The sequence below is a fragment of the Papio anubis genome, chromosome 15, assembly GCF_008728515.1.
Source record: "Papio anubis isolate 15944 chromosome 15, Panubis1.0, whole genome shotgun sequence".
NCBI classification, from domain to species: domain Eukaryota; kingdom Metazoa; phylum Chordata; class Mammalia; order Primates; family Cercopithecidae; genus Papio; species Papio anubis.
In genome coordinates, this window is record NC_044990.1 from 59,524,741 (window position 1) to 59,540,055 (window position 15,315).

Consider the following 15,315-nt stretch of genomic DNA (forward strand, 5'->3'; position numbering starts at 1 on the left):
ACTGCTGAGTTAGGGTCTTCCCAGCCAAGCTTGTCTCTGCACATATGTAAGCATGAAAGTGATATATTTATTTTGTTTCCATTATGTATTTAATTTTCAATTGTTTATCCAAATCACATGCAATATTTTATAACCTATATTTTAGGCTATGATTTTTAAAATGTATAAGTATGTATTAACTATATAAGAACTTTTATATATGCTGTTACTTTAATGCCCAGGAATCTTGAAATAAATATATATTTATTTTAGTTTACAAAATATGAAAATTTTAACTCAGAAAAATTAAATAACCTGATCAAGACAATAAATAAATAACTGGAATTTGCCTCCTGTAGCTTCAGCCTGATGTTTTAGTTTGTTTTCTATTATTCATTATATTTAATTAATCTAGTATTCTGATATTCAGTATATCTCCTTCAGGCTCCAATATTTGTATTCATCAAACTTGCTGGATCTGATTAAATTAGTAGAGTTTCCAAATTAAGAATGCCAAGTAATTTTATTATGTTTGCTCTGTTTCTTAGGACTGCTTTCTCTCTAATCACTTGTCTTATTAGTTGGTCATTGACTGTGAAAAAAGAAAGCCTTCCAGTTTTATGAGATAGAACTTAAATGGTCCTTTGGAGATTGTGAACTTCACATCCTTAGAGAAAATGTCATGAAAATTGAAGTCCTCATGGTTTGTGAGTAGCATGACCTTTGCATTAGCTTTTCTAACTGTTTAAATTGTTCCTAATCTGTGTTCTAACTCTACTTATGATGACATTTATGGCTGCCCTCTGAAATCTTCACATTTCACTTGACTTTATCATATTAGAAATGCAGGTAAACTCTTATGCCTTATATATATTTACTTGCTAGATACATTCTCCAGATAGGCCTAAAAGAAAAGCCAGTACTCTTCCTGACCTGTGATTTTTGTAATGTCTACATTGCCAATGATTCTCATTCAGCTTTCAATCAATAAATTGTCTCAAAAGTTATTTTAATTATGATTCATTTAAACAAAGAAAGTTTTTACTCTTTTTAAATTGCTTAAGCATCAGCTAAATTGATTTTTATTTTTTTAAATTCAGTTTTCATACTGGTGAAGCAAAGGAACTAAATTATTTCATTCTTAAAAACTTTTCCAGCTTTAAAATTCAATGTACTCTAAGATTCAATTATTTTTACTTACTTATAATTAAGCTACACAAGCATTCAGTAAAATTCCCTTTGAGGATCTATTTATCTATCTATCTATCTATCTCTCTATCTTTATCTATCTATCTATCTATATCTATCTATGTATCTATCTATCTATGTATCATCTATCATCTTTCTTTGGTGAGAGTTTAAATGCTATTTAATTCATATACTAACACACACATTGATATTCACAGTTACATTTAATTTTATTACTTTCTTAGTGTACCAATAACTTCAATATTCTTACTGTATTTATAAAGTATGATTCATCTACACTTAGAGGCAATATAATTCTTTATTTCTAGTCTTTGTTAAAAATTGATTTTAGAACCTCAAAATATAGACTAATTGTTACCCTTGAAAATACTTTTTTTTTACTTTAATCCTTACAAGAAGATAAAACTTTCAGAAGCATGCATGGTTATTCTTTGCTCTCTTTTTATACAGAGAGCTGCAATTGATTTTCATTTTCTCTCTTATGTGAAAAGCAACATTTTGAGTTGAGTTGCTTTTACCTTGAGAATACCATCTCATGTTTTCAGATCCCTAGGCAATGGTCATGGCGTATTTCCGAAAAGTGAATCTCTAAGTTGTCAGAAAACATTTCCTGTGGCCTGGTTGCCATCCCATCTGGATGCCAAAATCTCTTCCACTGTGAATTGTGGTCTTTGATCCAGAAATTGAAAGAATAGAGTGAAGAACAATGTGGCTTCTCATCACCTGCAAATAGCATATCCATTACTCAAACATGGGTTATGAATTTGTATTTTATTATTGCTGTTATACATAAGAGATAAAAAGAAAGAGATACGTGAGAAGAGAAAAAATGAAATGAAGCACAAATATTCATTACCTAGGTGGTCACTTTTATGATGATGATAGAATTGGTAACTTAAATTTGAATCATTTGGAGCCTGTTTATATAGTGACTTTGTATGATGAAATATTACAGAATCATTTAAAAGTCATGTTTATTAATACTCATATTGACATAGAAAATTTTATATGTTGTTAAATAGAATACTAATATAAAATGCTAAGACATGCATGCAACATTGTCATAATCCACAGAGACAGACACACGCACACAAACACACACTGCGTGTATGAAAACCGTGAATATTTTTTAAATTTGACTAATGGGAAAAAAAGACGCAAGTATTGTTGCAATAGTGCGAGGTCAACACAAAACAGGAGTTACAGCAAGAAAGCATATACTCCTCTAAAAACATCTTTAGAAAACTATAACCAAACTCTGAGAAATGTCCAGCGTTAAAATACCCTATTTTTATGATTCTGAGAAATAAATATGGAAAAACTACATACAGAATATTACTGCCACTAACTGATCCGAGCTGAAAATATGTGATCCGAGCTGAAAATATACCACTTTATCTTTTCTTTCAACCAGTGCCACATATTGTTTCTGGCAGAAAATAGTAAGTGCTGCTCTTTATTGGAAGCCTTTCACTGAAAATGCACCTCATGCCTAATTCAATTCAACTAGTCAATTTGTATTGAATAGACTCTGTGTTTAGCATTGTGGTTAGGCACATTCACAGAAGAGAAAACACCCCTGAAGTAGGTTTCGGTGCTAAAATATATAATAGAGAGATTTAGTTCTGCGGGACACAGAGAAGGTCAGGACTATTGTCACCTGTAATGGTTGGAAAATAGTTTTGAGGCCCATGGCAGTGTTTGTCATATTTACCATTGCGTGTCAAGTGCCTGGGACGATGCTTAGAACCTAAGGGTGCTACTCCAAAGCACCTGCTCTTAAAAATAGCACAGTAATGTCCCTAAACACATCAAGGTTAAGAAGCCATAATAAAAATAATGAATACATATTATAAAGCATTTCTGAGGACTTCTCATGAAATTTAAAGCATTCTAGATCTTCATAAAATCGAATTCCCCCATGAAATATTCAATCAACCTAAATAATTTTGAATCTGAAATCTATTTAACTTATTGAGAGAAATGAGAAAAATCTAGAGCATGCTTACCACAAACCCCTTGCCTAGGATGTATTCAGGAAGTACCTAAGAAATACTTCTTAAATGAATGTTTACTCAATACTTCTTTTTTTTTTTTTTTTTTTTTTTTTGTGAGACGTAGTCTCACTCTGTCACCCACGCTGGAGTGCAGTGGTGCGATCTTGGCTCACTGCAACCTCTGCCTCCTGGGTTCAAGCGAGTCTCCTGCCTCAGAATCCTGAATAGCTGGGACTACAGGTGCCCGCCACAATGCCTGGCTAGTATTTGTATTTTTAGTAGAGACAGCATTTCACCATATTGGCCAGGCTGGTTTCAAACTCCTGACTTCATGATCCGCCCACCTTGGCCACCCAAAGTGCTGTGATTACAGGCGGAGCCACCGTTCCCAGTCTGAAATATTTCTTAAAGGAATACTTCTTAAATGAAATACTTCTTAAATGAATGTTTACTTCCTAAGCACTCCAGCCTTGGCGTTATCATTGGACACTTGAATCAAAAGCTGAAGTTTTTATGTTTACAAGTTTTCATTGGGTTGTATAAAAAGTTTACTTAAAAACTCAAATCTTGGGCCTGCCAGCCCATCCTGCACACTGCAGATTTTTGACTCACTAGCCTCCATAATTTCATGAGACAAGTCCTTATAATAAATCTTCATACACACATATACAGACACATACATACATACACATTCTATTGGTTCTGTTTCTCTAGATAAATGTGATCAGTATATCTTCTTTTTTCAAATTTCAAATTTCCATAACATATTTTAGTGAGCATTGTCAGAGTTTTCACAATGAGGTTAGATTAAAGATGAACAAGCCTGTATCTGTCCTGTCCAAGATACTATGACTGATTTGTGGTGAAAGAAAATTATAAGCTCTACGGTTTTTAATGTAGAAATTACAAATTCTGGACTTTTTGATTTGATCCAGACTAAGATAATTGTAGTGAAGATAGAGACCTCATCTTCTAGTTAGAGGTTGTTAGTGAATGAATATTAGTAAGATAAAAGAAGCTGTGCAAAGATGCAGCAAGAAAAGTAATTTGTTTTTGCATCTATAAAATGAACCTGATATTGCATAATTCATAGGAATATTGAGAGCATTTAGATAAGCAATAGAGATACACATAAAAAAACTTCACATCAACATTCAAATGGAGGGTATGATTTTTATTTTAAATTCAGATTATTTAAGACTATTCATTTTCTATTATCTGACTTTATTCTAGGATACAGACATATAGTAGTGAACAAAACAAAATCTTCACACTAATATACGTATATTTAAAACAATCTTTTTAAAAAATTACTGTTTCAGATACATTTCTAATAATTGAATTTAAACTCAATGATTCCCAATAAACAGTGCAGTTACTAAAATGCATTAAAGGAATGGTATTAACAATTGACTTTAAATATCTATAAATAATTAAATATTCTATTTTAGTGTAGATATATTCTGTATTCCAGTAATAGGAAAACAACATCTAGCCTCCATCTTTAAAATATGGATTGAATAAAATAGTATTTTCGGAATGCCCAGTTAAATTGGGGTTCCAATACCAGATTAGCTAGCAACCCTGCCCTAATGAAAATATGGGAGCGGAACATTTGTGTTTAGTGGACTTCCTTGGGATACATTTTTAACCTGGTGGATGGGTTAATGTCTATTTGTTGGACCTGTGATCGCGAGGTTCCCTCACACGGGAAACTTATTTATACTGGGAGGTATACTGGGACTTGTCTTATGAAATTATGGAGGTTAGTCAGTATACTGGTCCGGGACTCTTACCCAGACTCATGTGCTGTTTATGCCTGCCTGACCATTACTCTGGCTCTAGGAGCCTACCTTTGTGTTCTCCTCAGCATCCTTGGGAAGCCCATAGTTCTTCAAATAGAAGGCACACATTCAATACACCACCACAATAGAAAACAAGCTCGAAGACTTTGTGCTTACACATCCTGAGTAAAGAGAGTACAATCAGTAAGGAGGGCATTCGTTCATCTGTCTGGGTCAGGAAGAGCCTTCAGGAGCATACGGAGAGAGAGAGAGAAATAGCAACATTGAATATATATGGGAATAGGGAGGGTGTGGGTCACTTTGTGCAAATGTCTGAATGATTCCTTTAAAGGAGCTGGCAGGAAAGCAGGAGCCCAGTGGACTAGACAGAAGAGATGCCTCTAAGTTCTTATCTCTGGCTAGCAGGCTTGGGCCATTTGAGCGTGGTGTAGAACTGGAAACTTTGTCGATGGTGACCAAGCCCTGCCTCTCATAGGAGAAAGTTAAACTTGTACTCAAAATGGATGCTGAGGCAGGAAAATTGTAAGAATTAACAACAATTGGTTACACGTCTTTATTAACTTCTATTTTCCTTCAAAAGTTAGGCCTGGGTATCTGTAGAATTAAACTTCAAGATTATGTTTATAGGGGTGTTAGTTTTGACCCATACTTTCACTAATGGTGTGCTGGTAAATGTTCAACAACTGTTCTCCGAAGCCGATTTTAAGCTGTTTGCAGCTTTCTGTGGTATAAATACACAAACTATGACCAATTTCAAGCAACAAATGTATCATTGCTGAATGTGGAGTTGGGAAGAGAAACATAAAATTTGCTCCTGTGAGGCTGTATGAACTGGCTTCAGGATACCACCCGCTTTTTCTATCTAGAGGCCATCTGAAATATAAACAGATATATAAGTACACAAATTTATATTAAAGTAAGCTGGATTTATTATTCATATTAGGTTGTTGCAAGAATAATCACGTTTTTTGCGATTATTTTTAATAGTATGTATTTTGTTCAATGTAAATTCCTCTCAGGAATTAATTGCCTGCTTCTTGTGTTAGTAAATTCTCAAACCCTCTACGTTCCACATGTAAAAAATTTCTTTGTTGCAAACTATAGGTTTCAACACAGATACAAGAATCTAAGGGGCATAAGTAAAAAACAACGAGTGAGAGATTGTACCAAAGACAATACATTTATCTTTGTAGAAGAGATTCTAAAAAGCAGAGCCTGAAACAACAGATGAGAAAAGATCAGAGAGTATCTTTAGAAAAAAGTGTTTACAAACCTGTCATTTTCTTTAATGTTTTAATATAAAACCCTGCTGTGAATAAAAGCATAAATACATTCCTCCAGATTAGTAAATTTTCCTAAGAGGTATCATCAATCACATGTGCTCTTTTCAAGAAATAATTAGATTATCTTATGTAAAGTGAGTAGAAAAGTCATTTTTTTTTTCTGCCTGCAGTCAGTATATGCCAATTCTCACATATTATATATGATTATATTGAACTCAAGAGGTTTTAAGACAACAGAGAATAATTAAGATTTGGAATTTGGAAAGAGAAGGAAAAAATCTCAAGTTGCCAGTTGTATTGGAAGTTCACTTTATAACTCCAACTTGATTTAATTTTGAATATCCTTGTGCCTTGGAATTGAATTCAGAGGCAAGACAGTTAGCAATTTACATAATGGAATCTCTCTGGATAAAATCCTTGAGGACACGCTATATTCTAATTGTCACTTCTCTGTTGAAATTTCTTTTTACTATGCCTCAGATGACAGTTATAAGTGCAAGAACAATTAAATTGTTTTAAGGAAGAGGCACAGAGGCTGACATTTGATTTAGAATCACTGAGAATTAAGAAAACTCACCTGGTGATAATATGTCCCCTAGTAAATTGACCAGCAGTAGATCCCCAATATAATCTGATGATTAAATTTTATTGACACCTCGGGGGATACATTTGTAGGCATCTAGACATTATCATTGTTAGCTCACAGGTGTTTACAACTATTATTTTTAATAAAAATAATATAAAGAAACATGGCATTACTCATAAAACTCCTGTGATTCTCTATTCCCATTTCTTTCCATTTTGCATTGTCATAGAATGTCTGAGAATTTTATGCTTTAAAAGGACTGAACTAGAATTATGCTATTATTAATTTTAACGATCAAGTTTAAAGTGAATATTTTGTGAAACCCAAAGCTGTTTCAAGAGTGGGTAGGAAGAAATTTTAATGTCTGAAGCCATACATAAATTAGGCCATACCCAACTCAGACTCTTGCACTCTATATAGATAGCCTTGACCTTTGAACTTCTATCTCTACAATACGAGCTTTTCTATTTACTTTGAATTAGGTTTGGCTCAACAAAGCATTATTGGGCACAATTTTTTGTGCTAAGATGCATGGCACATGAACCAACCTATTTGACTGAGAATAACAGCACTACAGTAATACATTTTCTTACACTTAATAATATAAAACTTTTGCAGGGTAAACAGGTAATTCAGAAGGCAGGTTGATTAAATTTGTGTGTTTGTGTGTGTGCACAAGTGTATCTGTGCACACATGTTAAGATTCAATTGAAAGGGTAATGCCAGACAAGCCTTTGGATGGAGAAATAATTGTACTGACACACTTATTTGGTGAAGAGGTGTGGAGGATAGTATATACATTACTACATTAAGTACCTCATGGAATCTTTTCCCTTCTTTATAATATGGCTTATTCTTCTTCTGCAAAAAGTTTATTTAAATTTATTAATTAGGGTTTTGGAGAGGCAAAATAATTCCATCTGTACATTTTTATGAAAAGCCTCACTACCTTGGTATTTCTTTACCCTTGAAGATTGTCTTAGGACCAAATCCAAAAACATATGCATAAATAAAATCCGGTGACCCTCTGTGCCCAAAATAAAATAAGCAACAATATTTTTTCAGATATATCTTTGTAGTCATTTTTTCAAGAAACAGGAATTTAAGAGAGCAAGATATGTATACAAGTGATGGTCACACTTATTGGGTAGACATTTTATAGAAAGAGGAAACTACATTTTTCTCCATAAAATTAAACTTCAATTAAGTAGTCATACTAGAATGCTTTCATTTAGTGACAAATAGTCTTATAAAAATAATAATGAGTACATTTGTCAAGAGCTTACCATGTGCCAGGTGTTGTTCCATTGTTACTCACATAAATTCACTTATTGAAGCTTGATGGCAACCATTTATATAGGTCTTATTATTATTCCCCATTTTTAAAGAGGAAATCAAAACATAGAAAAACATAGAAAGGTGAACTGATTTGCCCCAGGCCCTACAGGTAATACATAGCAGAGTCCAGATCTCAGACTCACAGATTAACCACTCTGCTATCAAATGTTTCAGGACCATATACCCAAATGACCTTGCGTCTTCTGCTGCAATCCCAAGAGTGGAAAATTGACTCTAGGAACATGATTAATAGCATCTTTTTAATTACATTTAAAAAGTTAAAATGTTGGCTGACCTTTAAATTATAATAGATACAACATTTTTAGGCAAATACAATTAAAGTACATGCAACACAAAAATGTCTGATTTTTTTTTTTTTTAACACTTGTACAATCAGCCTTTGCCTGCCATATGGAGCATGCGTGATTCTTTTTCGCTGAATAAATGAGATGGATGTCATGTTAATCCCACATTGATTCATTTATTTACTGGTTATTTTTTAACATGCTTGTTGTTCATTGAGTCTCAGTACAGGTTAGGTATTATACTATGCACTGAGAATGTAGAGACTAATATATGAACCAAGCCTCAAGGAGCTCAAAATCAAGTGCAAGTAGACACAGATGTCACCTAAATATGATAAATACTAAAGTTATTGAATACGTGTTTACTGACGCTTCTCAGAGAAATATGAGTCTCCTGGGTGAATATGTTGGGATGTGAGCCTAGTTTTTCAATGTTAGAAGTGTTTCAAATAAGTGAATAAAATCATATAGGAGAAGAGGTATATTCCTAGTCAATGATGACATTATGTTAAGACCAAGACTACATGATAGTGAATGAACTTTACAAAGAACTCTGAAGAGTTGAGTGACCAACAGAGTCCTAAAGACTGTACCAGAAGCCATGGAAGAGTTAAAGCAATTTCTATAGTAAATAATTTAAGTGCAACATTTTGGATTGGTGTTGACCATCTAGAAATTTGTGCAGTATTGCATTTCCTTTGGTTTGAAATTAAAGTATTATTTCCCAAACCAGTAAATATTAAATTATTGAAATAATTGAAGTAAAATTGAGCAACCTGACATGCTCAGGAGAAATTTGAATCAAGGAAGTAACTTCATGATATTTCAAAATGTGGCATAAAGATTATATCTTTGTGTATAAGAGAAAATAGACTAAAATTTTCAATTTGTTCTCTGACAAGAAAATAATAATAAAACACTGGATAACAAATGAGGCCATCTTTCTTCAAGAAATAGTTTTTTTTTCCCCTCAGATTATCTTGTGTAAAACTGACTCCTAATATGTATTAATGATGCCTCATAAATAAAATATACCAGGAGAGAAATGAAAGCAGAGCTTCTTGCAGAAGCTCATCTCATCTTCTATCCTAGCTAGTGAGCTTTTTCCCCTCCGCATTCATCTCCTGTCATTCTAAACAGAATAATAAAATGCTGTTCTCTAATTAGGAAAGGGTTTTTAAATATGTTTTGAATTCCTGTGAATGTGAGGTGTTATATTTACTGTACCTGTAGTATACAAGGCTAAAATTCCCTCTAACATTCTTTTTATGTCTTCCGTGTTGTCTTTGGGTTTTTAGCGATTCCCTTTTTATTTATTTATTTATTTATTTATTTATTTTTATTTTTTTATTATTATACTTTAAGTTCTAGGGTACATGTGCATAACGTGCAGGTTTGTTACATATGTGTACTTGTGCCATGTTGCTGTGCTGCACCCATCAACTCGTCAGCACCCATCAACTCGTCATTTACATCAGGTATAACTCCCAATGCAATCCCTCCCCCCTCCCCCCTCCCCATGATAGGCCCCGGTGTGTGATGTTCCCCTTCCAGAGTCCAAGTGATCTCATTGTTCAGTTCCCACCTATGAGTGAGAACATGCGGTGTTTAGTTTTCTGTTCTTGTGATAGTTTGCTAAGAATGATGGTTTCCAGCTGCATCCATGTCCCTACAAAGGACACAAACTCATCCTTTTTTATGGCTGCATAGTATTCCACGGTGTATATGTGCCACATTTTCTTAATCCAGTCTGTCACTGATGGACATTTGGGTTGATTCCAAGTCTTTGCTATTGTGAATAGTGCCGCAATAAACATACGTGTGCATGTGTCTTTATAGCAGCATGATTTATAATCCTTTGGGTATATACCCAGTAATGGGATGGCTGGGTCATATGGTACATCTAGTTCTAGATCCTTGAGGAATCGCCATACTGTTTTCCATAATGGTTAAACTAGTTTACAATCCCAGCAACAGTGTAAAAGTGTTCCTATTTCTCCACATCCTCTCCAGCACCTGTTGTTTCCTGACTTTTTAATGATCGCCATTCTAACTGGTGTGAGATGGTATCTCATTGTGGTTTTGATTTGCATTTCTCTGATGGCCAGTGATGATGAGCATTTTTTCATGTGTCTGTTGGCTGTATGAATGTCTTCTTTTGAGAAATGTCTGTTCATATCCTTTGCCCACTTTTTGATGGGGTTGTTTGTTTTTTTCTTGTAAATTTGTTTGAGTTCTTTGTAGGTTCTGGATATTAGCCCTTTGTCAGATGGGTAGATTGCAAAAATGTTCTCCCATTCTGTAGGTTGCGTGTTCACTCTGATGGTAGTTTCTTTTGCTGTGCAGAAGCTCTTTAGTTTAATGAGATCCCATTTGTCAATTTTAGCTTTTGCTGCCGTTGCTTTTGGTGTTTTAGACATGAAGTCTTTGCCCATGCCTATGTCCTGAATGGTACTACCTAGGTTTTCCTCTAGGATTTTTATGGTATTAGGTCTAACATTTAAGTCTCTAATCCATCTTGAATTAATTTTCATATAAGGAGTAAGGAAAGGATCCAGTTTCAGCTTTCTACTTATGGCTAGCCAATTTTCCTAGCACCATTTATTAAATAGGGAATCCTTTCCCCATTTCTTGTTTCTCTCAGGTTTGTCAAAGATCAGATGGCTGTAGATGTGTGGCATTCTTTCTGAGGACTCTGTTCTGTTCCATTGGTCTATATCTCTGTTTTGGTACCAGTACCATGCTGTTTTGGTTACTGTAGCCTTGTAGTATAGTTTGAAGTCAGGTAGCGTGATGCCTCCAGCTTTGTTCTTTTGACTTAGGATTGTCTTGGAGATGCGGGCTCTTTTTTGGTTCCATATGAACTTTAAAGCAGTTTTTTCCAATTATGTGAAGAAACTCATTGGTAACTTGATGGGGATGGCATTGAATCGATAAATAACCTTGGGCAGTATGGCTATTTTCACGATATTGATTCTTCCTATCCATGAGCATGATATGTTCTTCCATTTGTTTGTGTCCTCTTTTATTTCACTGAGCAGTGGTTTGTAGTTCTCCTTGAAGAGGTCCTTTACATCCCTTGTCAGTTGGATTCCTAGGTATTTTATTCTCTTTGAAGCTATTGTGAATGGGAGTTCATTTATGGTTTGGCTCTCTGTTTTTCTGTTACTGGTGTATAAGAATGCTTGTGATTTTTGCACATTGATTTTGTAACCTGAGACTTTGCTGAAGTTGCTTATCAGCTTAAGGAGATTTGGGGCTGAGACAATGGGGTTTTCTAAATATACAATCATGTCATCTGCAAAGAGGGACAATTTGACTTCTTCTTTTCCTAACTGAATACCCTTGATTTCTTTCTCTTGCCTGATTGCCCTGGCCAGAACTTCCAACACTATGTTGAATAGGAGTGGTGAGAGAGGGCATCCCTGTCTTATGCCAGTTTTCAAAGGGAATTTTTCCAGTTTTTGCCCATTCAGTATGATATTGGCTGTGGGTTTGTCTTCAGTAACCGAGTCGATCAACTGGAAGAAAGAGTATCAGCGATTGAGGATCAAATGAATGAAATGAGGCGAGAAGAGAAACCAAAAGAAAAAAGAAGAAGAAGAAATGAACAAAGCCTGCAAGAAGTATGGGATTATGTAAAAAGACCAAATCTATGTCTGATTGGGGTGCCTGAAAGTGAGGGGGAAAATGGAACCAAGTTGGAAAACACTCTTCAGGATATCATCCAGGAGAACTTCCCCAACCTAGTAGGGCAGGCCAACATTCAAATCCAGGAAATACAGAGAACGCCACAAAGATACTCCTCGAGAAGAGCAACTCCAAGACACATAATTGCCAGAATCACCAAAGTTGAAATGAAGGAAAAAATCTTAAGGGCAGCCAGAGAGAAAGGTCGGGTTACCCACAAAGGGAAGCCCATCAGACTAACAGCAGATCTCTTGGCAGAAACTCTACAAGCTAGAAGAGAGTGGGGGCCAATATTCAACATTCTTAAAGAAAAGAATTTTAAACCCAGAATTTCATATCCAGCCAAACTAAGTTTCATAAATGAAGGAGAAATAAAACCCTTTACAGATAAGCAAATGCTTAGAGATTTTGTCACCACCAGGCCTGCCTTACAAGAGACCCTGAAGGAAGCACTAAACATGGAAAGGAACAACCGGTACCAGCCATTGCAAAACCATGCTAAAATGTAAAGACCATTTAGGCTGGGAAGAAACTGCATCAACTAACGAGCAAAATAACCAGTTAATATCATAATGGCAGGATCAAGTTCACACATAACAATATTAACCTTAAATGTAAATGGACTAAATGCTCCAATTAAAAGACACAGACTGGCAAACTGGATAAAGAGTCAAGACCCATCAGTCTGCTGTATTCAGGAGACCCATCTCACATGCAGAGACATACATAGGCTCAAAATAAAGGGATGGAGGAAGATTTACCAAGCAAATGGAGAACAAAAAAAAGCAGGGGTTGCAATACTAGTCTCTGATAAAACAGACTGTAAACCATCAAAGATCAAAAGAGACAAAGAAGGCCATTACATAATGGTAAAAGGATCAATTCAACAGGAAGAGCTAACTATCCTAAATATATATGCACCCAATACAGGAGCACCCAGATTCATAAAGCAAGTCCTTAGAGACTTACAAAGAGACTTAGACTCCCATACAATAATAATGGGAGACTTCAACACTCCACTGTCAACATTAGACAGATCAACGAGACAGAAAGTTAACAAGGATATCCAGGAATTGAACTCATCTCTGCAGCAAGCAGACCTAATAGACATCTATAGAACTCTCCACCCCAAATCAACAGAATATACATTCTTCTCAGCACCACATCGCACTTATTCCAAAATTGACCACATAATTGGAAGTAAAGTACTCCTCAGCAAATGTACAAGAACAGAAATTATAACAAACTGTCTCTCAGACCACAGTGCAATCAAACTAGAACTCAGAAGTAAGAAACTCAATCCAAACCGCTCAACTACATGGAAACTGAACAACCTGCTCCTGAATGACTACTGGGTACATAACGAAATGAAGGCAGAAATAAAGATGTTCTTTGAAACCAATGAGAACAAAGATACAACATACCAGAATCTCTGGGACACATTTAAAGCAGTGTGTAGAGGGAAATTTATAGCACTAAATGCCCACAAGAGAAAGCAGGAAAGATCTAAAATTGACACTCTAACATCACAATTAAAAGAACTAGAGAAGCAAGAGCAAACGCATCCAAAAGCTAGCAGAAGGCAAGAAATAACTAAGATCAGAGCAGAACTGAAGGAGATAGAGACACAAAAAACCCTCCAAAAAATCAATGAATCCAGGAGTTAGTTTTTTGAAAAGATCAACAAAATTGACAGACCACTAGCAAGACTAATAAAGAAGAAAAGAGAGAAGAATCAAATAGACACAATAAAAAATGATAAAGGGGATATCACCACCAACCTCACAGAAATACAAACTACCATCAGAGAATACTATAAACACCTCTACGCAAATAAACTAGAAAATCTAGAAGAAATGGATAATTTCCTGGACACTTACACTCTTCCTTTTTTTTTTTTTTTTTTTTTCAGACGGAGTTTGCTCTTGTTGCCCAGGCTGGAGTGCAGTGGCATGATTCCCACTCACAACAACCCCTCCACCTCCTGGGTTCAAGCGATTCTCCTGCCTCAGCCTCCCATATAGCTGGGATTACAGGTGCATGCTGCCACATCCGGCTAATTTTGTATTTTTAGCAGAGATGGGGTTTCTCCATGTTGGTCAGGCTGGTCTCGAACTCCTGACCTCAGGTGATCTGCCCGCTTTGGCCTCCCAATGTGCTGGAATTACAGGCGTGAACCACTGCACCCAACCGAGACTCTTTCTTAAATAAGGTATGAGAGGCTTGCAGTTCTTTAATCTGTAATATAGTTGTTCATTACCTTTTCTTATCCGTCTTTTGATGTCAGCACTTGTCTGTAGTTATAGCCCCTGTTTATTTCTGATATTACTAATTTGTAAGCTTTTTATTTTATTTCTCATGAACGGTGCTAGATATTTTCAATTTTATTGAACTTTTCAAAAATCCAGATTTTTGTTTCACTGATTTTATGTATTACTTTTCTGTTTTTTATTTCATTTATGTCTGTTCTTTCTTTTATCGTTTCCTTCCTTCTGCTTGCTCATGGCTTATTTTGCTCTTCTTTTTCTAGGTTCGTGAGATAGGAGTTTAGATTATTTATTGGAGATATTTTCTATTTTCTAATGTAAGCATTTAATACTATCAATTTTCCTCTCAGCACTGCTTAAATTGTGTCTCATCAATTTGGATATGTTGTATTTTTAGTTTATTTTACTTAATTTGATGCATATAATTTTTTAAAAGCATATTGTTTATTTTCAAGTGTTTAGAGATTTTTCTTTCTTTTTTTTTTTCAATTGCTGGTTTGATTTTATGGTGGTTAGAACATGCTCTGTAGGACTATAATTTTTAAATTTGTTGAAGTTTGTTTTATGGCCAAGAATATGACCTGTTTTAGTATATGTTTCATTAATGCTTAAAAGATTATATATTTTGTTATTATAACATGTAGGGTTCTGTAAATGTCAATTAGATACTGTTGATGGATGGTGTTATTGATTTCCTCTACATTCTTGCTAATTTTTATCTGGTTCTTCTATCTTGAATCCTCCATTACCACTGCCTTGTGATTTAGGAAAAAAATTACCTAATTTCTGAAACTCACTTTTTTTCACATGTAAATGGGTCATAGAATATTAACTTTTCAGGATACTTAAGAAAAGC

General features: G+C 34.9%; 1 long non-coding RNA gene across 1 annotated transcript in view; it reads left to right on the forward strand.

The window, feature by feature from the left end:
* The window catches only part of LOC108582922, a 174,414-nt gene extending 171,122 nt beyond the window's left edge, over positions 1-3,292 (forward strand). The window contains exon 3 of the long non-coding RNA XR_004178762.1: positions 528-3,292. This is a non-coding gene — a long non-coding RNA (uncharacterized LOC108582922). The remainder of the gene's footprint in view (positions 1-527) is intronic.
* The last annotated feature ends 12,023 nt before the right edge of the window (positions 3,293-15,315 follow it).